Source organism: Aphelocoma coerulescens, chromosome 1 (genome assembly GCF_041296385.1).
Source record: "Aphelocoma coerulescens isolate FSJ_1873_10779 chromosome 1, UR_Acoe_1.0, whole genome shotgun sequence".
Lineage (NCBI taxonomy): Eukaryota > Metazoa > Chordata > Aves > Passeriformes > Corvidae > Aphelocoma > Aphelocoma coerulescens.
The window spans coordinates 51,415,931-51,440,064 of record NC_091013.1 but is presented as its reverse complement, the minus strand read 5'-3'; the positions used below and the strand labels follow the sequence as shown (position 1 = coordinate 51,440,064).

At 42.0% G+C, this 24,134-nt stretch overlaps 1 protein-coding gene across 10 annotated transcripts in view; it reads right to left on the bottom strand.

Annotated features, from left to right (window-relative positions):
• KLF12 (KLF transcription factor 12) overlaps nucleotides 1–24,134 on the bottom strand; it is a 236,064-nt gene that overhangs the window by 192,945 nt on the left and 18,985 nt on the right. Inside the window, exon 2 of one of the 10 annotated variants that reach the window (XM_069009033.1) lies at nucleotides 6,262–6,386. The exons of the other annotated variants lie outside the window; for them this stretch is intronic. The gene's annotated coding sequence lies outside the window, so the exon portion shown is untranslated. The remainder of the gene's footprint in view (nucleotides 1–6,261; nucleotides 6,387–24,134) is intronic. 10 annotated transcript variants of the gene reach the window in all.

Here is a 24,134-nt window from a genome sequence, read left to right as displayed (position 1 = left end):
AAGACAGGGATTTCCAGCAGACATATTTAACTAGAGACAGTAAAAGAAATACGGGTTTTCAGCTACTTAAAATTATCAAAAACCTTTATGGTAACAATATAAAAAGAAATAGACAGTTCAAGGTAAACCATTATCTACAATTGCTTCCATACATGTCCTATCTTTATGACTACAAGCTGCAACCTTTTTAAAGTCCTTTCACTGATACTGCTTATCTCAGCCTTCATTTTAAAAGCGCTTTTTTTTACCACTTCTCGCAATGAAGTATCCTTCAAACTACAGATCAAACTGCTTCACTTTGACTTTGTCCCAATGATTTTTCACCACCAGCTAGCTATTCATAATCCCAACTACCTTCTAGTATCAGAACCACAAACAAAAAGATCCCATAAACTATGAGGCTTAAAAGGCAAGGCTAAAGGCACTTCCTCAGTTTGTGGAATTATTTGGCATCTACAAACAGACCTGAAAAGTAGATCCAGTACACAGCAGAGTCCACACATCCCCCACTGCAGCTCCAAGCTCACAGGCACATGGTCCTCAGGCTCTGGCACTCAAAGCCCGTGATGGGGATTTTGTGCATGGGAAGAGAGAGGCACTTCACGGCAGGATCAAAGCCCCCACCCACACTTTTAAGAGCTGACCAGAATTAGCAAACTGCTAATGCACCAAAAAGAGGCTGATCTTAAACCCAAATCCTCTGCACAAGCTACCAGTTCTGTGGTTCCCACACCCAAAGAACAAATATTATTCACTTGAGAAGAGCTGACAGTGTTCCATTCTTCTAGGCTGAAACAGAGCAGCAGCAACAGGGGGTCAGCACCACTCTACACACCCATCGGAAGCTGCAGAGGATTAAGCTCCTCTTGGGTCAGGAGGGTCAAAACCCACATTCAGCTTCTCTCATCCAGGAGCAAGAGACTCACTCTTCCAGAAGGCACGGAGAAGCATGATACAGCCACAACCAGTCATGCAGCAAAGGCAGACCCACCTTCCCAGTGCTGTTTCATGCACTTGGATACTCACTGAAGAAAGCTGCTAAGTCCCTCACTGAGGTCCAGCCTCATGCATACCTTGGATGACCATCCCTGGTGGATACCACGTTGCCTTGCCTTGCTCTGTAATTAGACCAGATTCTTCTCTGAAGCTCCAAGAACAGCCACTGGGGCAGTAATTTCATCAGTACATAAGGACATGCTGATTTTCAACAGGATTTAGGCACTCAAACTTTTACACTGAAGGAAGAAGATGAACAGACCAAGCACATCAGCCACCCAACAAAGAACGCAGCTGCGCAAGAGCAGAGGAGTGTCCTCCAAGCTTTCCACTAACAGAGGGAAACAAAGAGAGGGAGATGGCAAGCAGGAGCAGCTACCTTTAGGCACAGGAGGAAGAGTAGCAGTATAATCTCCGCTCTAAAAAGAAAAATGATGGACAAAGGAAGGGAAAAGGGCACTAGACAGATAAACATGAGGACAAGAACAGAATGTACCGAGTAAAAAATGATGGGCAAAAGGAAGAAGAACAGGCTACGAGATGGAGAGAGAAAATACAAAAGAAATGGTACACTTCAATCGCTCTTTCAGTATGGAAAATTTTAAAGTATGTTAAGAAGCTTCAGAATATACCTCTGATGAAAAAAAGTCCTTTTAGTTGCTGTTGTTTTGTTAAGTGTAGTGGGGTCTTTTTTCCTGCTTCTGCTTATACAGAAATTGTTGGATCAGAAAACTGAGTGAGTTAACCACTATCAGGAAGTAAAATGAAGTCATTGAAACAAGCCGTATCTACTGATTTTACAAGTTTTTAAATACCAAGAGCATCTTGCATATCCATACTCATGAGCAAGAGCCTAGAATGAAAAGAGACATAAAAAGGTGAGTGAGTGAGCCATAAAAAGGAACCATCAGACAAATATAAGACACTAGTATGAAGATGAACCAGATATGGAGAAAGATAAAAAAGGGGTTCAAAGAAACGAGAAGACAAAAAATTTCAGAAAAATGCAGAATTTCAAGTTACACAGCTGTAATGTTTGTGCTTCCATTATTCCTACAATATACATATCTGGCAACATCCTATTTTTACAAGCATAATAAAATGGTGATAGGAATGGTAGGAGTACTTTCATTATACCAGTATTTCTGGCTGTTCTGGATTTTAGCAAACCAGTAGCAAGACAGAAAGAGGAAATAACATCTACTGTACTCATGCTCCAGCTCTGCAGAGGAATGGGAACCCTCCATCCACATAGGTTGCTGCTTTACTAGAAGAATTCTCCAAAGTACTTTCAGTTGTTGGCTACTACAGCAACCTCAGTGGAAGGAATAAAACTTCACAGCAAAAGAAGTCTGTACTATCCTAAAGAAGTTCCTGCTTTTTACAACCCCTACCTGACAGTAGCCAATTAAAGCTGAGGATTGCTTTTGAAGCCTTGAGCTAGTTTTATTCCCCCCATCATTAACCTAGAACTGGAGTAGCACTCTGGGTCCCGCACACCTCTGTATTTTCTGCTCTCTGGTTAGTAAACATCTTATTTTCTTCCAGCTTCTTTGGCTGTTTTCCCACCAGGTGCATACACATATAATAATTGTAAGAATTCCCTAAAAATGTTAGTTTGAGCATTCATGAAGAGTTGAACACTATGATCTTACAGATCTTTTCCAACATAAATTATTCTTTTTTTTTTCCTCTCTGTTTGTCTCTCATATCTTCATTCAGTTCTAGCCAAAAAAAGATTCAGAACAGTAACACCACCTTTCCTCAAAACACTTGGCAACGATTCTTCCTTCAACAGCTCTCCCTGATTAGATGCATCAGCTTCACTTCACATCAGAAGCTGGCGGGGGAAAAAGTTGCACAGCCTCAAGAAACTGCCAGGGAAGGAGAGTAACACCAGACTAAATTGTGATTTCCCACCACTCTCCATACAGTGACACAATGTGCCAGAGGGTTCGGGCACATCTGTCCCAGACAGTGGTCCCCCTCCCTCTCTTCAGACCCAGTATTTCCCATCAGGGAACAAAAACACACTCAAATACTCTAAACTTTTGAGTATGTAGCAACCTATAATGGGGTGAGGTTGGGGTATCAGGTTTTCAATGGAGCTCCTGGAATACGGGAATGTGTTCTCACATGGTAATTAGTTTGCCATTTGTACACTTCTTATGGTTTAGTTCAAAAGTCCTTACGTATTAGCTTAAGAGGCATTTTAAAGAGCATCTCAGCCATTCAGACACACCCCACTGCAAGTCAGATTCACATTTAGTTGCCTCAGTCATTCAGTTTGAAAATTCCTACCTTTTACATTATTTTTTGCCATTGTAGTCTATGTCTGTTTCCTCCTTTACAGAACCTCTAAGCCTTTAGTGGGTGTGAGTGTTTCCCCCAAAAGACTTTTGAACTGGCACAGCTGGAGTCATACATGGCAGAGAAATAATCCCAATTAAGTTAAAATATATATACTAGAAGAAGTAGTTACCACAGATTAAAGAGAGTGACAGATGTGTAGTTTTGCAGATCATTCATGAATTTGGCAGTACCTTCCTAATGATCACTTCTGCTTGCTTTCCTGAGTTGCCACTGGAGCCAAGACCTAGCAAGCACCTGCTTCCAAGCAGGCAGAGCTTCAGTAAAGGAAGAGTCAGTACACACTTTTGCCTACTACCTCCCAGACAAGGGGATTTACAAGTAACAAGGCTCTCACACGGTTACTGCTCATAGACATGTTTGGCAATACGGAATCTAGCAATTAGGAATCAGCCAAAAATACTGGTTTGCTTCTGTTTTTAACATCAAAAACTGGCACTATGCCCTGCCACTACAGCAGGCTTCATCAAGATGAGACAAAAGGGTCCTCTGCATTCCACCTGGTTCTGTCCACTCACGTTGCATTTACCAGACCTCATGCAGAGTGTACTGCGAAGTAGAGTTCTGTATTTCTACTTAAAATATTGGTCATGTTTTTGTGGGGCACTCACACCATCAGGTAGACAGATGGAATCACAGTCTGGTGAAAAGAAACAAACACAGATCAATAACTACAGCCTGATTTGTGTGCTTTAAATATTGTCAAAACATGCAGGAGGAAAAGGCTGGTGGACTTCACAGCACAGAAATCTCAATGCACTCCAATACTACAGGGAGGTGGCATCCACAAGAGTTAACTACAGTGAGAGAAGTGTCTGCAGGCAGATGAGTAAATAAATAAGGATGGGGAGCATTTCACATTCTTTCAACCATTTATATTTAATGATCTCTATACAACATAGTCTACAGTTCTCCCAATAAAAGAGCCATGCAACACGTGAATGAGAACAGGAATGCATGAACTTCGAGATCAAACCCTAACTCCTCTGGCTTTAAATTGAAAATAACAGTCCTTTCCCTATTGATTTTTTCCCTCCTCTTTCATTTGTGAAAAATTGATTTTTCTCGGCTGTGTTTGCTGAAGTGTCCACACCTGCAGCTCACTGCTTGCTTTAATCTTTGTATTTGTTCATCCATACTTCCAAGTAAGCCATGTCAAATAAGCACCTGAGAACCCCAGTCCCACATTCACCAGCAGTCTTAACAAGTCTCAGAAATCCTATCCCTCATACATTATGACTGAAAGATGAGAAAGCTGCTCCTGCCTTCCTGGAGGATGCTCAGAGGCCATTCCTGTAGCTGGAGACCCCCAGGACAAAGCCTGTGTCACATATTTTTGCAGGACATCTCAGGGCAGTACAGACACCAGAGAAAAATACAACAGGACATCCTGCTGCTCCCCCAGCAGCTACACAGAAGACAGCAGAGTAGTAACTCCAGGCTTGCCATGTCTGAACATCCTCAGGAAACTTGGCACAAAAAAAGGGAAGCCTTGGAAGAAGAGAGAATTTTAGGAGATCAAGATGAAAAGACAGAAAGCACTCATACAATAAAGCCCTCACCACAGCTACTGCCTGTTTCTCTCACTCTCTGATACATTTAACAAAGGAGCCCACACCACAGTTTGCCAAGCTACTCAGTTCCTCTGAAGACAGCTGGACTAGCTGGAAAAATGCCAGACAATGCAAGTCCTTCAAATCCTGTGGCTATACAACTTGAAAATTGCAGCACAGATTTAAAAATTAAAAAAAAAAAAGGAAAAAAAGTTTGACTGAAATTTTCCAGTAAGAATGATTTAGGGGTTCATCCAAATAATAATTAAAAAACAGTAACAATTGAGACTAAATCTGTACTGCTTATGAAATATTAGTATTTTAGCGCGAATCCTTCCTACAGAAAAAAAGAGCTCTTAACTCTCAAACCAGGCCAGGCTGTGCAGCAGCATTTGTGATGTGTGCACATGTCCACTCTGAACACGTATGGCTTATTTCACTCTTGATCTGAACTAAGACTTGCAGATGTGAGAGGCATTAATCCACTTGGGCAATCAACCTCTTTCGTGCTACAAAAACCTGCACGTAGCACACAAAACCCAGTAATTTGCATGTAATAGGTAACTGAATTTTAAGGTATTTTAAAGGAAATTTAAGGTAATTAGACATGCTGCAAGCCTACGCATTTGAAATCCTCAAACACATTCGTATTCCAATATTCTGAGCATTAACTTTTTGGGAGTTTCACTTAAGTCCAATTATTTTAAACCCTTCGTGACTTACTGTCTTTCCCTCGCCCTTTGGTCCAAGGCACAAGTAACACATGAATTACAGTGTAAGCCGACAATTATACAATTCTACAGCTCATTTATCAGATGGGCAAGAAAAGTCCAAGTGATTATGACACTTTAAACAAGAGACACAAATTATAAAACACATCTAAAGTTCCAAACATCTATTTATTATAAGGCAACACATTCTGCTTGTAGGGGATATGGGCATACTAAGGAATGAAATTAACTGACCCTCCAGGTGCCAAGAGGGGACGTGGCGCAATGGTCCTCTATAAGGTTACATCCTAAATGGACAGCACGCACATGGTGTGCTACACTGTGGCTCCCAGTAACAACCTCCAGTACATGGTAAGGGGCAAATTGTTTTTATGTAGCTACGACCTATTTGGTTGATCTATGCAGCAGCAACTCCCAAGGAAAAAAAAACAAAGCACAAGTTCAGCCACAATATTATTCATTAAAAAAACTGAAGTGTCTCACCCTGCGCAGAGATGAATGATTCATCCATGCGCCCTGAGGAATATCCAGGCCAAATAAGCATACCAGATAAAGAGACAATCCCTCCATAAACCAAGTTCGGAGTAAATAAATGAACGGAGACCTCTTACCTTTCTGAGAAGGGGATTTTTAGGGAAATTTGGGTCTGCTGTAAACGTCAGATAATTCAGTGTGCAACAAATTTTTCATCAAGACAGTAACTGAGAACAAGAGTTATATTACAGGACCACAAACTCTGCAACAAAAGGAACAATCTTTTACCAATCTTCAAGCAGTTGAGCTTCACTACATGTAAGCTCTAAATGCATAAATATCCTAATTAGTTTAGTGACCCTAAGTTTCAAATACACTCAAGACAGAAGAGCTGAACTGCCCCTGCAGATGTGTCTGTCTCTAGAGACAGCTTCCAACAGAGACCACCTCTGTACCAGCACGTTGGCTTAGACTATCAGCTCACCCTAGTTCCCAAGAGAGCCATAGTGCACGCAAACCAGGTTGCTTCAGGAAGAAGCTGAACCAGAAGCCCCTCACCAGCTGCACACTAAAATGTACTCCAAACCCCAAGAAGGTAATAAGGGCCTGCAATAACAACTGCTCCCCTCTTTTCCATCTGCTGCTGTACATCACCTACTCATGCAGACATGGCCTCCAGCACATAGGTGGGAAAAACAAGGCTAAATCTGGGAATTTCAAGGTCCTGCAACTAATTCAATCCCTTTTAAAAAGAAGTCATGCTGCATGACATCAGACATATGCTTCTTTAATATTACTAGATCAGTATTTGTTGGATATTTTATGGTTCCCTTTATTCTGCTTGGCTCCTGCTGCTTCTTTGAATCACCCTCCCTTATTTTCCAGTTCTTACTCATCACTCCCAGCTCTGAAATATTTATCACACCCCACAATAATAATGGCTGAGAAAAGAATCACAACTAACCTATGCTGAATTCTGAAAGCCAAAACATGAAATATATCAAGAGCAAATGGTAAGCTGCTCTCAAAAGAATAATTTTGGATTTTAAAAATTAAAGACCATTCTCCTCTAGATAGTTTCATTTATTGTTAAGACATTTACCATTAAATATAAGGCATTAAATATATATAGTTTATATAAATTATATAATATAAATAATTATATATTTATATAACAAAGATATCAAGTCTGCATGAGATCACCTTCATGCAATGATCCCCAAATATAGTTATATTACCAAAGCAATAATTTCCAGAGCATTAACATTTCAAATTACTAAAGCACACAGTGAAGTGCAGAAAAGTTGAGCAGTTCAGCAGTTTTCTACAGGAACCTGCCGCAGGAGGAAGAACACACTGCTAGCCTTCCAGCTTCTTGTCTGGAACCAAAAACACAGCTTCAGACTTCTTCCAGACGAAAACTGAGCTGCTTTGAAATCAAAACAAATGCCACTGTCTTGACAAATACTAGGTAAAAACTAAATCCAGGAAATGCTTTGGCATTAAGAAGCCAAATCTTTGTCACAGAAATTTTAGATGATTATTCTGTAAGGAGTTTCACAATTGCAGAGATCAATGTACTAAGAGGAAAGCCTCTCTTACAACATACTGGTACTGTTTTTTGGTGTATGAGTAGTTCTAACTAAGAAAAAAATCTTGAGTTTCAAAAAGGGCTTCATGCATTGTTAGCACATTTAAAATGTTTGCCTCAGGCAGGAAAAAAGATCAAGCAGTAATAGAACAATCTCAAGTCTGCTGACCATAAAGAAAGCAAAATGTAAAAGGTATATTTAAACAAATGGAATTAATTCAGGTCCTTTGCTCTGCAGCATCTGAGCATCTTCCAAAAGGATGCAAAGAAAACATAATTAACACATGCTATCTTGGGCTCAGTCTACCAAATCTCTCCTGGGAAAAACCACATGTACACTCCAGTGTTTGGGGGATTTGGAATTTTTTCATTCTTCTTTTTGTCCCTCACATGCATCTGCACATTTTTTTATCCTTAGTCATGAGAACATGGATGATTTGATAATGGCCTCAGGGAAGACGGAAGGAGCAGCAAGATCTAGATGAGTCTAAGCATCATTAAGGAAATAGATGGTCTGTGGCAAGAAACTGAGAAAAGTCAAAAGGAGAAAAGACAAGCTACAACTCACTTTTATCCAAGATGTCTTGCTGTATAAAAACTAACACACACTATGTGCATCTTCAATTTTCTAAATGACTAGAAAAAAGGATTATATTGGGGAAGATCAAGTTTTCCAGGCTTTTCTAACTGCTCTAAGGTATAGCCCCCTGAACATGCACCTTTCATTTCAATCACCTCTCACCATAAAAGCAGTTTCCCTTATTTTTTCCTTAATATTTTAAGGCAATTACAACTTGAGTATCTGGAAATGCAGCTCCAAGCTTCAAAACTGTTTTCCATATACTGCACAAGGAATGCTCTGCCTTCCTCCTGTGCTCTTGCTGTTTCCAAAAGAACCCAAAGTTCCCACTCTTCAAGATCTATAAATGGACAAAAAAGTACCTAAGTCTCTTGCTGTAACCCCACCACACTCAAACAGGAAACAGCCCCAAAGAGGAAGACACAACTGCAATGTATTTGATAACAACCACCAGGCAACACCTGAGAAGGTCACACAGGCCTTATTTCATCTTTCAGGCACTGTAGGTAATTTTAAAGTAACACAATTGTTAACTGGCTAGCGCATCACAGACCCAAACACAAGGAAGTATTTATGGTCACTGAGCAATATGAAGTTTAATGTCCCTGTCTTCAGAACAGAAGATACTCAAAAAGGAAAGTGGGTAATATGATTAATGACAGGGTGTTAAATTGGACAGTCTTAACCCTGGAGAACCCTGGAGTCACACTAGCATTGCCACCCTAACTCTCTTGCAGCCACTTCAGTAGGAAGCTCCTACCATTCAGCATTAGAGTTCACACACTTACACTGTGCCTGGAAAGCAGAATTTGGTTAGGAAAAGAAAAATTACAGCTTTCTGCCCAATTTTGAAGCACAGAAGAGGTAAAAATGTAACCATGTCCACAACTGAATTAATTCTTCTCAACCTGACTGGCACCATCACCAATAAAACATCTTCAAAGATCTTCCCTTCCCCCTCTGCTCCCCCCTAAGAAAGAAATCCACATTTCACTTAAACATCTGTGCTGGGAAACTCTCTTGAATCACTATGCTTACTTCCCACAGCTTCCCTTACTGGTATGTCTGTCATCAGATCACCTGCTCTTCGATTTGGCAAATGGATTGTACCTTTCTCATCCACATGCAGGCTCTTAAGATACAGCGCATTTCTGCCCTTAGACTTTAGGGAAAGTAAGAGAAGTCACTTTGAACTTCCAAAAATCAAGTCTTGGTCTACTAGCCTGTTTTTAAGTTCTAGATCTCTGAGGCCCAACCCAAATGTTCTTCAATGTCTTTTGAAGCTGAATACCTAAATGGAAAGCTCTGGACAGGTAGGTGGGAGCAGCCAAAACCAGAAGTTTATCAGAGAACTTATAAATTTCACTTAGGAGAAACAAAACCCCTCTTGTGGGTGTCTGCTACTAAAGACCACTGGCTCATGCTCTCTCACAGGCAGCTATCACCTGCTCCAGGCCAGCAGCACACAGGGACTGTAAACCCCTTCCTGCTCACTGGAGGACAATGTCCAGAGATGTGACAGGGTGCAAGACACACACACCACGTGTCGTGACTGTCCCTCTCCCCACCACCATTCCCCACACCCACTTCCACTCCCCCATCTCTCAGACAGATCAGTCCTCAGGCCTGCTGGTTTCTCATCTTCCCCGATCCAAACACCCTCAGGTCTTTGCAATCAGTTACACATCCCTTGACTTCTGCCACAGCAACAAGAAAGTAAACCCAGGCTTCTTTCCCCAGATGAGGTGCTCTACCTAAACCCTGGTAATGGGGACAGAGACAGGCACAGAAGAGAAAGGGTGTCCAATCTCCAATGCACCCCTGACTCCCTCACAGGGCTCTTTCAGGCTGCTGGAAACCCTCTGGTCTCAACTTTGTCAACTCTGGAGTCTACAGACAAAAATCCAAAACCCAAGAACATTAAAAAATGAAACAAAACCTGCCTTCTAAACCAGGATTTTCACAGGAAGCTGGTCTTCTCAGAGTTTATGTATTCAACTGGAGAGGTCCTAAAGCAGTTAGATTTTATGCTTGCTATTCCTTTCAAAGCTAGTCTTTAAGGCTGGAAGCAAATCATCAAAAATCTAAGGCTCTTGTGGCTTTCAGGAAGTTTGGGAGTCGATGCAAAATGGCACTGTGAACTTTAGTTCTTCCATGCAGACATTACAAGACTAATTTGTTGTAATAGATTTAATGGCATTACAGCCCCCTATGTATTTACACTGCTCTGCAATATAAAAGTTTTCCAACCCAGCAGCTTCAGAACTGTACCACAGGGGAGCAAAAGGGGAAAAAAAAAACCAAACCAAACCAAAAACAAAAACAAAAACACCCACCTCAACATAGTTTTAGGCACTTCCTGAGTCTGGTAAATTTACAAACACAAGAAAGCAGCCAGGAACTTTTCACTGAAATCCACAGGCAAAACCCAAGCCAGCTGCAAAATTAATTTCTTAGCACACAAATTACAATGATCCCTGCTCTTCAGAAGACATCTAGGCATGAGTGGTTTGTACTGTGCTCTATAGTAAACAGAGATCTGGGCAAATTCATCAAGTCCAAAGTCCAAAGCTCCCATGGAAAATGTCTTGCTAATAACAGTCTCAGTGTGGCAAGGACTCCGGTTCAAGTAATTTTTCTCATCACAAGAGCAGAGGTATCAGAGAGGAAGAGAAAGAGGTTCTTACACATGCTGCTCCCCAGAGATTTACTCCACTGTTAAGTCTAACAAAAAAACCACATAAACAACGTATATAAGGAAACGTCACATTCTCTACAAAGACATCACAAGACAGGGGACTGGCATCATCACCTCTGCAACCCATCAAGACATTTTATGACAATACAACTATATTTAACCAAGTTATCAGGAATCTAGAGCACCCATAACTGCACATTATGTGTGAATGCTGGGCAAGAGCAAGATACCAGGTAAAAACACTCTAATCTTGTTACTCAGTTACAAAACGAGGTGTAGACCAGCCAGATTCCATCTCTTTGTTCCTCCCTTCCCAGCTGGAGGGTTCATCATATGCTCAACCCACATGCTGTACCTGCAATTCAAACCCAGCAGTGACCAAACCAAGCTCAAGTTTTCCCTTTCCTGACTCCTGAAGAAGCAGATGACACCACTGAAGTTCAAAACTAACTAAGTTTTGTCAAATTTCCCTCTGATGCAGAACACCAAGAAGCACCAATTAAGAACAAAACTATAGTGTCCAGCAACTTTCTCTGCATTCCCCCCGCCCCCACCCCTTCCCTTCTGCACTGATTTCATGCACTATGCTTATGCAATCCATCACAACCAACCTTGTGACAGATTAGCAAAGGGTGGCAGGGGCAGGCTGCCCTTGTCCTGACTCCCTGACAGGGGCAAGCAAAGCCAGGAGAGATGCCCCAGGCACAGCAGAAGCAGCAAAAGGCACTGAGTGTTGGCAACCAGGCACCCTACAAGGAACAAGGCAAGCCCAGCTCAGAGCTACAAAATAGGAGAAATCTCATAGAAGTTGATCCTTACACGGAAGAAACAAAAGCCAGGACTGAACCTGGTATCACACAAAGGCTCAGCATCCTTTTAAGCATTCACAGTAACACACCAGAGAAAGATACCCAAGACTTGAAAGAGTAAAGAGATTAATAGGCTGCAGAATGAAAAGCTAACAAAGAAAACAAAACTTCTTTTGAAAGTTGATTTATATCATCTCTTATGTGGAATAATATAGCAGGTTAAAAGCAAAATCCATGCCCTCTTCATGGTAGAGAAACAGATTTGCAGTGGAGAAGCTTGGCCAAAAATTCTCAGTGTATCTTTGGCAATTTAAACCATTTTCACATAAACGACATTGAGAAGGCAAAACTGACTGACACTTTGTTTCACAACACATCAGCCAAAAAATCCTGGCTCTTATGCTTCATTTGTTATCACAGCCACAGACTAGGAAGTTCACATCTGATGCTTTATGCATAAATATAATCTACCTACACTGCAAAACACATTGGGACAGATTCAGTCTTGACTGAGGTGTGTAACTTCCAGGGATTTCCCTTCCCATAAGACAGAAAAGCCCATCCCTTGTGCAAAATAAAAACTACTGCAGAACTTGGAGTTAAACAGTTTCGACCTAAATTCCAAGTAAGGCTGCAAGTGAGATGTATTTGTGTGGCAGTAAAACAATTAAGACGCTATTTCTACAGTTGGGCTAATGCAGCCTATCATTTTCAGAAAGCATTTTTAAATAAAAACAATCTGATTTCTGCACAGAACAAAACCACTGACAGGAGAGGACTTTTAATCCAACAAGGTGAGCAGCAGACTGTAAGGAGTCCGTCTTCTCCAGGTCTACTGAAACAAACCAGAACTATGGTGGCTCTCCCCTCCTCCCACACATCAGCGTAATTGGTCTTTTGGAATTATCTGATCTTCAATCCTTTTCTTACAACAACCATGAAAGGTGCAGAATGACAAATTTTTATTGTTATTGGGAGACAGAATTCATGTCTCCTTCACACGGTATCTCCTGCTGGTATCTACTTTTTTTTTTAATCTGAGCTTTCAGCAGCCGTGCCTGCTATTCATAGCGAAAGCCACAGCGGAATCTTTCAAGGCCGCTGGCAGTTGCGGCTACTCCACTTCTTATAAACACGGTGGCTTCCTGCCAAGGTTCCCTTGCTACATCAGGTTGAATCATGGCATCCCTCACCACCGTGACCCCCGAATGCAGTCATGCCACAACTCTGTCTGGTTCCATTAACTACACACCACAGTGAGATAGCACTTCTGTCTGTGCCTACCTCCAAAACAGCCTGCCTCTTCCCTAAGCCAGCCGAGAGGCTGCCAGCACACTCCTTCAGGCTGCCTTCAGTTAATCGCATTTTCCCATTTCAGAAATAACAGTTTTCACTAATTGCCCGCAATATGAACTTCATGGTACACCTCTAAATATGCTGTGGTGGCAAATATGTAATCCTCAAGGCAGGCTCCTATTTGTCATTCACTCTTCTAACCCCACAGATACAAGCACAGGAAATAAAGCTCTTAGATTAAGTGGACAATAAAGAATAAAAGCAACTTCTTTTTAACTAGGTGAAAAAAAGGTGAATTAAAAGAACAAGCAGATCATCTTATCGCTCTTTGGTGATCCTGTAGTGGATACATTTATTGCACAGCAGGACATTAAACGTGTTTTCCTATACACTGATAAATTATAAATTATATGTGTCCTACTTCTGGTAGTACCACTTTTCTTATCATCTCTTCCAGGATTGAGTCAGCTAACAGCAGCCTTAGCATTTCTGACCTTTACTTCATCAAAAAAAAATTTCCATTTTGCTGTTTAAATTAAGGATCCTATCTGCAGCCCCCAATGGCCACTATTTCACCTACCCTCAGCGACCCAGTCAGTCACAGCAGCTTGACACTGAAATACATGCATGTGAGGCTGAGACCAGATTCTTTATCTAGCTGAGAAGTTTCCATCCCCTTCAGATCACTCCATCTACCAAAATCCTGACAGGGTTGAAATGGTGATGCTGTCAGTGAGCAAGAAAAAATTTCTGCTGCTCAGGGAGCAAAGGAAGGAAAAATAAACCCCACCCTCCCTCCCTCCCTCGCTTGTTGTGTGTCTGCACCTCCAGCTGCCTCGGTGGATGAAAACAGATGGGCTTGACAACTTCACTGGCTCTCTCAGAGAGGCCAGTTGGCAGAAGCAGCAGTCCTGTTCTGGGTAGAAAAGGATAGTTTATTATTTCCTGTTCCCCAAGTCTGAATATTCACTTTCATTTTGACTACATGGGAAAAAAAAAAGAAAATATTTCTCTTTTGAACACAAAATCTGAAAAATTCACACATCTACCTTCTCCTGGCGAATAAGAAAACTTCACTAGTGTAATCTGGTTCTGCAGAAATTATTCTTTTGTTCAAGAACTAAGACAAAAGTTATGACTGAAGAGATAACCTCTCAAACACAAGCAAGTTTAGAGCAAAGCAATGAGCTACAGAAATGCTCCCAGTGTTGCTGATCTAGTTTGTTGCACCACTTCAGAGCAAAACCATTCCTGTCCAGAAAACCTGGGGACAACCCCAAAACAAAAAAGCAAGCCCAAATTTCCCACTTCTGCTATTCTGCTGTAACTTTAGGGTACTCTAGAGAGACTGACTAGAAAAGAGATGTAAAGAGCTACAGGAGTACACCAAAACAGGACAGTTAAGAAAAGCCTGCAAGAGTGAAAGCACTCAAACACCTCTGATGCCACCAGGAGTGGGAGGAGATGGGTGTTCAGCCTGCTAAACAGTACAAGATAATCCAGAAGATGATCTAAGTTATACATACACTTTCTTAAACAAACTTAAATGTATACCAGCAAGTTCATCATAAGGACATCTGTGGTAAGCTGTGCTCCAACAAGACAGTAAATCAGTGGGCGATATTTTACAATCAATGCTTTACATTTCAATGCACAAATTCCCGCAGAGTGCAAGTGCCTGGGATGCATCACAACTTCACAGCCCTGCCTCCAGACAGAGCCTGAGGAGCAACACTGCCACAGCTGCATCTACCCCAACCACCTAAGCTTGCAGAGCTGTGTTCCAGGAGACTTCAGCATCTCCCTTGTGCACTTCCAAGATGCAGCAGAGCAATCTCGAATTGTGTTTACAGGTGAGGTGGCACGGTCAACATGCTTTTTTTTGGCCCATGACCACTCCACATCTTTTCAGGATCAGATTATCAAAGATGTGAGTCACCCATATAAGATATTAACCTGAGCCCAGGCGTGTCATGATGCTCTGGCAGCGGTCATGGTTGTCAATTCTACAGGAGGTTTTGTAAGGCAAAAAGGTTTGAATGGAATATGTGAGAAATCTATGCTAACTATTTCACTAACACCCAGGTCATTTTCCCAATCATCACTTCAGATACTTCAGAAACATTGCTAAAGCTGCTAGGTCTTGGAGCCTATTCTCATTCAAAGTCAAAATGACCAAGAAGCCTTTTGAAATGTTAACTCATTATTTATGTCCAGAAATAAATTTAAATGTGAGTGGTTTGAATAGAAAAATTGGCTATGAGAAACCATGAAATAGGAAGGAACTGGACGAGGAACTGATTTTAAAGCAGCTGTGACATTCATGCCAGAAAGTCATCATGACAGTAGCAAGGCAGGGTGTCCTGCTGCATGGGCCTTCACTCTGCTCCCTACTCAAAAGGGCCCTTTGCAAGAAGGTGTTCCTAAAGGAGACATTTCTACTTTAACAAAACAACCATTATTTACCCTAATGCTTTAGGGCTAACCTGTGAGAACAGTCTTCTGCACAACTGCTAGCTGACTTCTGTGAATGCTCTCACAGATTGCACCTTTGCTATAAATACTTCTGAGAGTTTTATATGTCAAAAGAAACTAATCCCAGCTGACAGCCCAACAGCATCGGTAGAATTTTTAACAGCAATTACTTGGCAGGTTATTACAGGTGAGAGCTCCTCAGATTCAGGATGACCAGAACCCAGAACACAACAAAACTGCTCAGCTGTCTCCAGACACACAACACAGGACCTAAGCCTAAGGTGAAGCAAGCTTTTTACAACACCCAGAAACCATTACTAAAAGAACACTGGAAAGATGCCAGGAACTGCCCACTAAGGAATCATTTCAAACCTGTCACGCCCATAGGCCTCTGAAAGGGTTCACTGGCACAAATTATTCAATCCCAGCACAACACTGCAACTGGGCCAGTGACTCCTTGAGTTACTGGCCAGGGAAAGCAAGCAACACTTCTTCCCAGGACACTGACACTGTGTTAGAGATGCATCAATCTCCTAGCAAAGGAGAGAGGACAGCAGCGAGGTTCCCAAGCCTTTCACAGCGAGGAAGAGAGAGGCAGAAGCAGCAGCCAGGGTGCAACAGCTGCACCGAGTGAGAGTGCAGGAGAGGGGAGGAAGTTCCTCAGGGAGGCAGCAAGGCAGGCAGGCCAGACTGGCCAAGCCCACATACCAAACTCCTCCCGTGCTCTGAGGAACACTGAACATGTACCTCACGCCTTGAAGGCGCTGGGGGGAGATGACAACGGATCTCGGGGGGTCTCATTCTCAAGCGCTGGACACAGAGCACTGTGTGAGGAGGGCCAGCAACAGCAGCCTCGGGAGAAGCTGTTGGCTCACCTCCCCCTACAGCTGTGCACTTCGGTCATCCAAAAGCTCTGGGCCAGAGCAGCCCTGCTGCTGGACACTTCTGCTTACGTGTGAACTGTGCGTACTGATCCAGCCACTATATCATGGTGATTTATCTTCTCCTTGCCACCTCAAACAGCCCAGCTGAAAACTGGCGACACTGCATGGTGGAATGGACGGGCTAAGGGATCCCTCTACTCTACTAGGAAAACTTGGGTTACATTTTCCATCTGAGCTTCAGTGCACGAGTGTGCTGAAGCTCCACCCAGAATACCAAACCCACCCGGGAGTCGGCATTACCTTACTGGGTACTTCAAGGAAGCCTAAACACAAATTATCACTTAATCAAGTACTCTAAAAATAGTTGCAGGGGGCGGGGGGGGGGGGGGGGGAGGGAGGGAGGGTCCAGCCACAGAGGAAAATAAGCTATTTAGAAGAACAATGCTCTGGCAATCACCTCACATTCACTGCTCTTGGGAGAAGAAATCTCCCCTTTATTGAGCTGCTCTTGGGAATAAAGGAAATTCATTAACTTGCCAGATAAACTTTTCAGAGTGAGGAGAGGAAGACAACAATTCCATGCTTCTTCCCCCACCAAGACTGAATGTACTTACCGGTGAGTGAAGGGAGTGAGGGAATAAACCTGATTTGCAAAGAGACAGATCAGAAGCAGGGAAGAAATTCGGAGGAAAAAACGAAGAAAAAAGCAAGTAATTTGTTTTGATTTTTTAATAGCTCCACTAAATCATGGAACAGAAGGACAGGAATTCAGAGTAAAAGGAAAGAAAAGAGTGACTAATGAGAAAATTTACACATGCATGTTCACCTCAGTGCCTGACTGATCTGATAACCATCCCTTGCATGTTATGTAGATCCGGTTTTCAAGACACTTTACCCTTTACTCAGGCCTTGTTATTGGGATACATCAAACACCAAAACTATTGCACTCCCTTCCGGTTTTTTTTACTCATTATTTTCTGTATTGGCCTCCTCAGTTTTCACCCTCTCAGTCTGCAGGTGACAGAACTACTGGGCACTTGGAAGAGAACAACCTAAAGAAAACATTTGCACAAAATACTTAGAATTTTAATTTCTTGGGGGACAAACAGAGGGACGAAGACACAGGTCAAGAACCACTAGTGGAAGGATCTTTAGTACTTACATCTAAGGCTCATTCTTCAAGTCAAAATTAAGTAAACACTTAAGAGGTTAATACTTTCCTGGCGCCTGCCACTTAACATCTCTTCCAATGTTTACTAGCACGGAGCACAGTGAGGGACACCTGCCACCACCAGCACACCTCCCCGCGGTCTGCAGAAGAGTAACCAGAGGACTTGGCTCTGACTGAACAAAGCAGAATGCTGCCAAAAACTCAAGGATGATGAAGGCTGATGATGGTGGCAGTTTTAAAGAGGAAGGTAAAGGAGAAATATGTACTACTGGACTTAAGTATTTCCACTTCTCTACAGCATGGCAGAGGTACTTTTGAGTAGAAGGGGGAGGAACTAGGCTGATGGGCAACACTCAAACTACCGTGAATTGCTGCAGTACTATTAACAAACTGCACTCAATTCGTCTCTGGCTTATTTCCATCACGTTTTATCAACTTGTTCAAAGTGAGCATTACAAACTCTTTAGTACCTTGCTACATTTGTTACTGCTGAGCAGACATAATTGCCAAGTAAGAATCTATCTGGCACAGGCTGCTCATGCCCGAGACAGCGGAGGTCATATTCTGGAAAAAGTCTGACCTTGAACTTTCCCAAGTTTCTAACTTCAACTGAAGTTAACTTCAACTGAAGTTACATACATGTGTAAGACAACTGAATAGAAAGAAAAATGGAGGTAAAAATCAGAGATGCAGCAGAGCCATCACCTACTCAAGAATCTTGTTTTACTTCTGAAACTATACAAGAAATATTAGGAACTTATTTGCCCCATTTTTACATCATGTATTTGAAAAACAAAGTTACCATCAGTGAAAATATAAGTGATCCCTGAAATACATGCTGGCCCTAGTATGCCCAATGCTGCCTCCTCTCTCCAACCACTCCCTCCCAACAAAGATGCACAGAAGTACCAAATCCTGTTCTGGGCTCCTTGAGGAAATTCTTTGTCCGTAATGTTTTCTCTAAAAACAGTCCACAACCGACTTTCCTTTTTACTTCCAACATAGCAGGATTCAATTTCAGTGCCCCAGCTGCTGCATGAATCAGAGGTGAAGGAGTGAGCTTTGAAGCACAGCCGTGCAAAGGCCGTCTCACAGGATGCCGGAAGCTCCGGCACACAAAGCACCAACGCCACAGAACCACAGGGACCAAACCATTACAGCACATCACAGAAAGTGCCTCGGCTGAGGAACCAGTCCTGGGCAAGTCACTTTTGCCTTAAGATCTCTTCACACACAGAGTAATGCAACAACAACCAAAAAAAAAAAAAAAAAAAAAAAACCAAAATAACCAACAAACAAACAAACAAACAAAAAAACACACACACAAAAAAAAGGCAAGCATTCAACCTCTGGTGGCATTTTCAGCCAGGAATGACTTGAAGCAACCAACCTCTTTTTTACACTTCTTGTTCAGCTGTACATGTTGCAGCGTAAGAGTTATAAGAGTTAAGCACCACGTCAGTAGCTAATGTCACTTGATAGCTGACTAAAGCTTTGTTAAGCGTAAGGATTTGCATGCTATTATCAACAACTGTCATAAACTTCCCAGACTTCTGCAAAAACCTCCCAGCTGCCATTAAACTGTTAGCACTGTCTTTTGTCCTCCCCTCCCCCCTTTTTTTTCATCTAAGCTGCTGACCACACAGCATCACATTTCACCTTTCTTACTCTCACAGCTCACACAGAAGTGCTGCACTGGGAACCCTCTTTTCCTGTGCACAGGGCTGCCAACCCATCAGGACCAGTCCTGCCTGCAAGCACCCTCCCCATCCACAGAGCAGGCTAGAGCACTAAAATAAAAGGCGTGCCAAGAGCACAGCAGCTGCCACAGGCAGAGGTGCACTCCACTTTCAGTGGCAGCAAAACCCTTAACTCTGTGCCTACTGTCTTCCCTCACCAGACTCTGGCAGTCTTAAATCATTTTCTCAACTTTTATTGATGGGTGGGTTAGCAGGTTGCTGGAGCAGGGGAGCAGTTTTGAACACCCATCATGAAGCCCATCTTCAGATTAAATCTGTATCCAGGAGGACTCAAAGTCTCCAAAAGAAGGCACAGTAAAGACACAGACCAGAAGATACTCAAAACACAGCAAGGGACAAAGTTGTCTCCTTGACAAAAATTTTGAGCAAATATGACACATCAGAATGCATGTATCGTTTGGTCTGAATTGGTCTGAATGTCAACCAGTCAGGTAAAATAGGAGGAAAATGAATGGCAACAGCAAGGACAAGACATGGGGGGGGGGGGGGGGGGGGAGCGGGTGTGTGCAACCAAACCAACCAACCAATCCCAACCATAATGGATTGAAAATGGTTTTAAAAAGCTAAGGGAAAATAAATTTTGATGCATCTCAGGTAGATTTGATGCAAGGAGCCGCTTTCTGAGGAAAGAGGAAAAACAAGAGGAGGTCAAGAAGAACCAGTGAGAGCAGTGAACCATCACTGTTATGAATGAGTTCCTTTGCTGTGCAAGCACCAGCTGTACTGAAATGACAAACACTCAAAAAAGAGCAAGGCAGTTCTTGTACAACAAAGCAACAATCAAATTAAGATGGGTGAAACACACAGAAAAGACCGCCTTTGTGTATATATGTAAGTGTAGTATCTGTAGAACACATTTTTACATATATACAAACATTACATAGTCCATTTTGTAGTCACAACAATTTGTCCACATTCAAACTTCCAGCATGATGCTGATGTGCTAAGGCCTGGGTTGTTTTTCCACTTGTTTTCACTTGTGTGTGGCTTTTTTTTGTGGTAAGAATCACCTCATTGCTCTCCTGTGTGTCTGCTTGTGTTCATCTATCCCCCGGTGTCTCACTCTAAAGACTCTTTAAAATTTCTTTGTGAAATGCTTATCATAAGGGTATCCTGACCTATGACTTGTCTTGTACAAATAAACCAAATAAATTTCTTGAAAATGAAGCATTTATGACACATTTATAGATAAAATTCTCCAACAGAACAAGAAAAGCACAGCTCAATTCCATGATGATGCACAACTGCTGATTAACATAACTGAATAGCTTTTTTGGTCTCAAAGCAAATTACACAATTTACAGTCACTGAGTCTTTGGACAGACCCAAATGAGGAGATCAGCTTCTCTTCGAAGGGACCACCCATGTACTCTGTGTTATTCTTCATGGCCTTCTGATCAGGCACTACTGTTAGCAAAACTGAAGTGTGCTTTGAGTACTGATTTAATTACAAAAAATTCTGTATGAAAGATCTTGGCAAACAGGTTGATTACAGTAATCATACACTTTCTGAAAGACTTACTGAAGAGGAATAATTTATTTGGATGCACTGTAACTCTGATATAATTCAGTATGAAGACATAAAAAAATAGTTTTAAAAATTTACTTTTCTAATTTCAGTTTTAACAGAGTTGTGATGCACTAAACACAAACAGGGTTGTGTGTTTATGTAGCTGGTATCTGAAGAGAAAGATCAAAATTGTTCTTCCTCCCTTCATTCTAGTAGAAACGCTGACAGAAATCACATACTATCCAAAGCCAGCCTCTCCAAGATTTCAGCGTCTCATCACCACTATGCTACAATTCGCAACAGCTAAAACTTGAATCACATTTTCATTTGTCTGAAACCATTATCCTGGTAAAATCTGTAAACCTTTAATGTGACATGATGTGAAGAACATCTCATACTATTCACAATCTGTACTGATGATAATGAAGGCAGCACTTCTTGAAAAAAGGGTAGCTACTATCTCCTTTGTATTGATATTATACCAAGTTTTATGCCTGTGAACACAAAGGCAAATGATGCAAAGGTAGTAATTTCTTTGGTTGACTCTCAGTACCTCCCAGATATGGAAGGGAGTAACTATCTCCAGTTACTTACTCATGCAAGAACTTTTAAGGAGAGCCATCCACAAAGAATGCTTCTCATTAAAATCCTATGCTTATTTATAAATACATACAAACGCCCCATTTTTCAATGTCTCAATATGAAGACTAATACCAGAATCTGATTTGTCTCAAAAGCAGATGCACTTTTTCAGTACCCAACTACACATACCACGGGTAAATTTTCAGGCTAATTTTGCTACTTCAGTAAACGTGCTGAAACTCTGCACCTCTAATCCATACCCAGACTGTCTCAACCCAAACTAACACAATGCCCAGTTTTAGTAGCTTTACAACACCACTCACCTCCCTCAAGTATTATCATCAATATTTAAAAAAGAGAAAAATGAACACTGATACCATTTCCAGATTCACAGATAACCTGTACCAGGATGGAAAGGGAAAGCCCTCGCCTGCACTCCCACATTCCCCAGTCTTTATCTTCCCCTGTATACTCCATCAGCTAGAGAAGTTAGCCACTGGGAACTAAATTTGGAGACGGCTGATGCCCAATTACATGGTTAGATTTCAAAGTCTAAACAAGAAAGGACAGTGTAACAACGTCACAAGAAAGAGGAAAAGGAAATTATACACACAGAGATTAATTAAGAGGGAAGGGCTGGCAACAAGACAGGAGGAACTTTTAAGTGCTATGAAGAACATAAGTGCAAGCTTGAATTAATAGTTTCTTTTATGTATTATACTTGGACAAGATGAACAGTGCTGAGTTCCTGTATTTTCCCAATGAAGTTAGCTATTTTCTTAGACAGGGAAATGAAAGCAGACAACGCAGCAGTCTGTATTTAATTCCTTTGATATCACCTGCATGTGAACGGAGGCCCCTATTTATCTGCTGTGCTTTTATTATGAAAAGGAAGCAAAGAGCAGCTCAAATTGTCAAGAATTAAAAAGGAAAAAAAAAGCAACCTTTTTTTTTTTTTTAACCTGAAGCCCAAACTAAGTGATAAAACATGAAAATCTGCATGAAGGAAAGTTAGCTTAAGTATCTAAGAAAAGGTAGCAAAGAAGTATCTACAGACTACAGCATCTTTGGAAATCCAAACAATATGATGAAAGTATGAAGGAATAACTTCAGTTTACCTATAGTGACATTCAAGACACACCAAACTAACACCCCAAGCAAAAAGCTGCTAGTGACAGAACTGAAAGTTAAACTCCACTGTGCAATGTGCCTGCTGCTTGCAAATTAAAAAACTTGACTTTTTGAAAGCAGAGTTGTTTCAAAAAAAATCCTTCAGTAGCTGTTTTCGATTTTGACATGCACTGGTTTATTTCCCTTAAAAGATACTCTTCTATCTACTGAGTAAGCAGTGAAAACTTCACTCTTTAAACTTTCAATAAATCCGAGGTTAACACACTGTTTTTTCCCCTATGCCACAGACTTTATTCTATTTGTAGAGCATCTCAGCTACAGCTGAGATGAACCTCTGGTTCAGAGAGGTGTGCTCTCCAGACCCCTGCAAGGATGGAGCTTCTGCTACCAAGTGGAAAGTGAAACAGAGTCAGAAAAGAGCCAGATGCTGTGCAGGCGCACAACTCTGGGCAAAGAGCTGCTCTTACAACCAGCCAACCTGGATGTACCCCTGCAGACGCACAGGCTTTTCAGCTGGGAATTACAAAGCCCACCACTGCCACCTGGTTAGTTAACACCGGCGGCTCCACCAACTGAGCTGGCCCTGCCCAATCTGAGCCCCTGCATACAGCAGACGGAGATAAGGTCCCAGTAGTGCATGTCAGAGGTCTGTTAGGAAAGACTGTTTGGGTTAATTCTGCCTCGAGTACAAATCCATCCGTGGGGTTGTTGTTGCTCAGGGACCTGGTTGCACATGGTGGGTAATGCAGAAAGATGGAACAACACTGTTGTGTACCACAGGGAGATCTGATGTTGGGTGAGAACCACATGTAATGTGAAATGCCTGTATACCACTGCTTGCTGAGTGTCACTGTTTGTATGTAACTGTACATAGCTGTATATATATGCATGTGTAAGTGTGTGTGTGTAGAGTTAGAATATATTACTTTGGGCATTAAGCCGACAATATGGAATAAGGGGTGGAATGTCCTGGGGTGACTGTACAATACTGTATTCCCTGTTGTCTGCCCTATGCCAGACATGAGTTCTGTGCCTTTAAAGCTAGCTCTGGGATACGGGGGAGAGTCGATGGAATTCATTCAGCGCTGTGTTCAAAACAGAGATAGCTTGCTGGCTTCTTCTGCCCAGCTGCTCGGCTTCTGCAGCAGGGAAGAGTTACATTCCCTTAGCTTTGTAGCTAGCTTCTCGTTCATTAGCCAATAAATGAAGCCCTGGGACTTTGGCTTCTTCTTCTCCTCCTTTTCTGGACTGTTCAGCAACACCAGAACATCATCAGGAGGCACTACACTGTGGTCTGGAGGGGCCCACGCCAAACCCCAGCTCCAGAGAGGAGAGAGCTACACCCACAAGGACTTTGAATTTTACCAGGTTCTCTCCACAGTAAGAGGTTTTATTATTTAGCATTATTCTTTTTTTTCCTCTTTCCCATGCCTCCTGTGCACTCTGTTTGTTAAATTTTTCCACTTTTCTCAGAGGAAAGTTCTTTCCGAACCTGGTGGGGGAAGGGTGGCTGTAACCTGCCA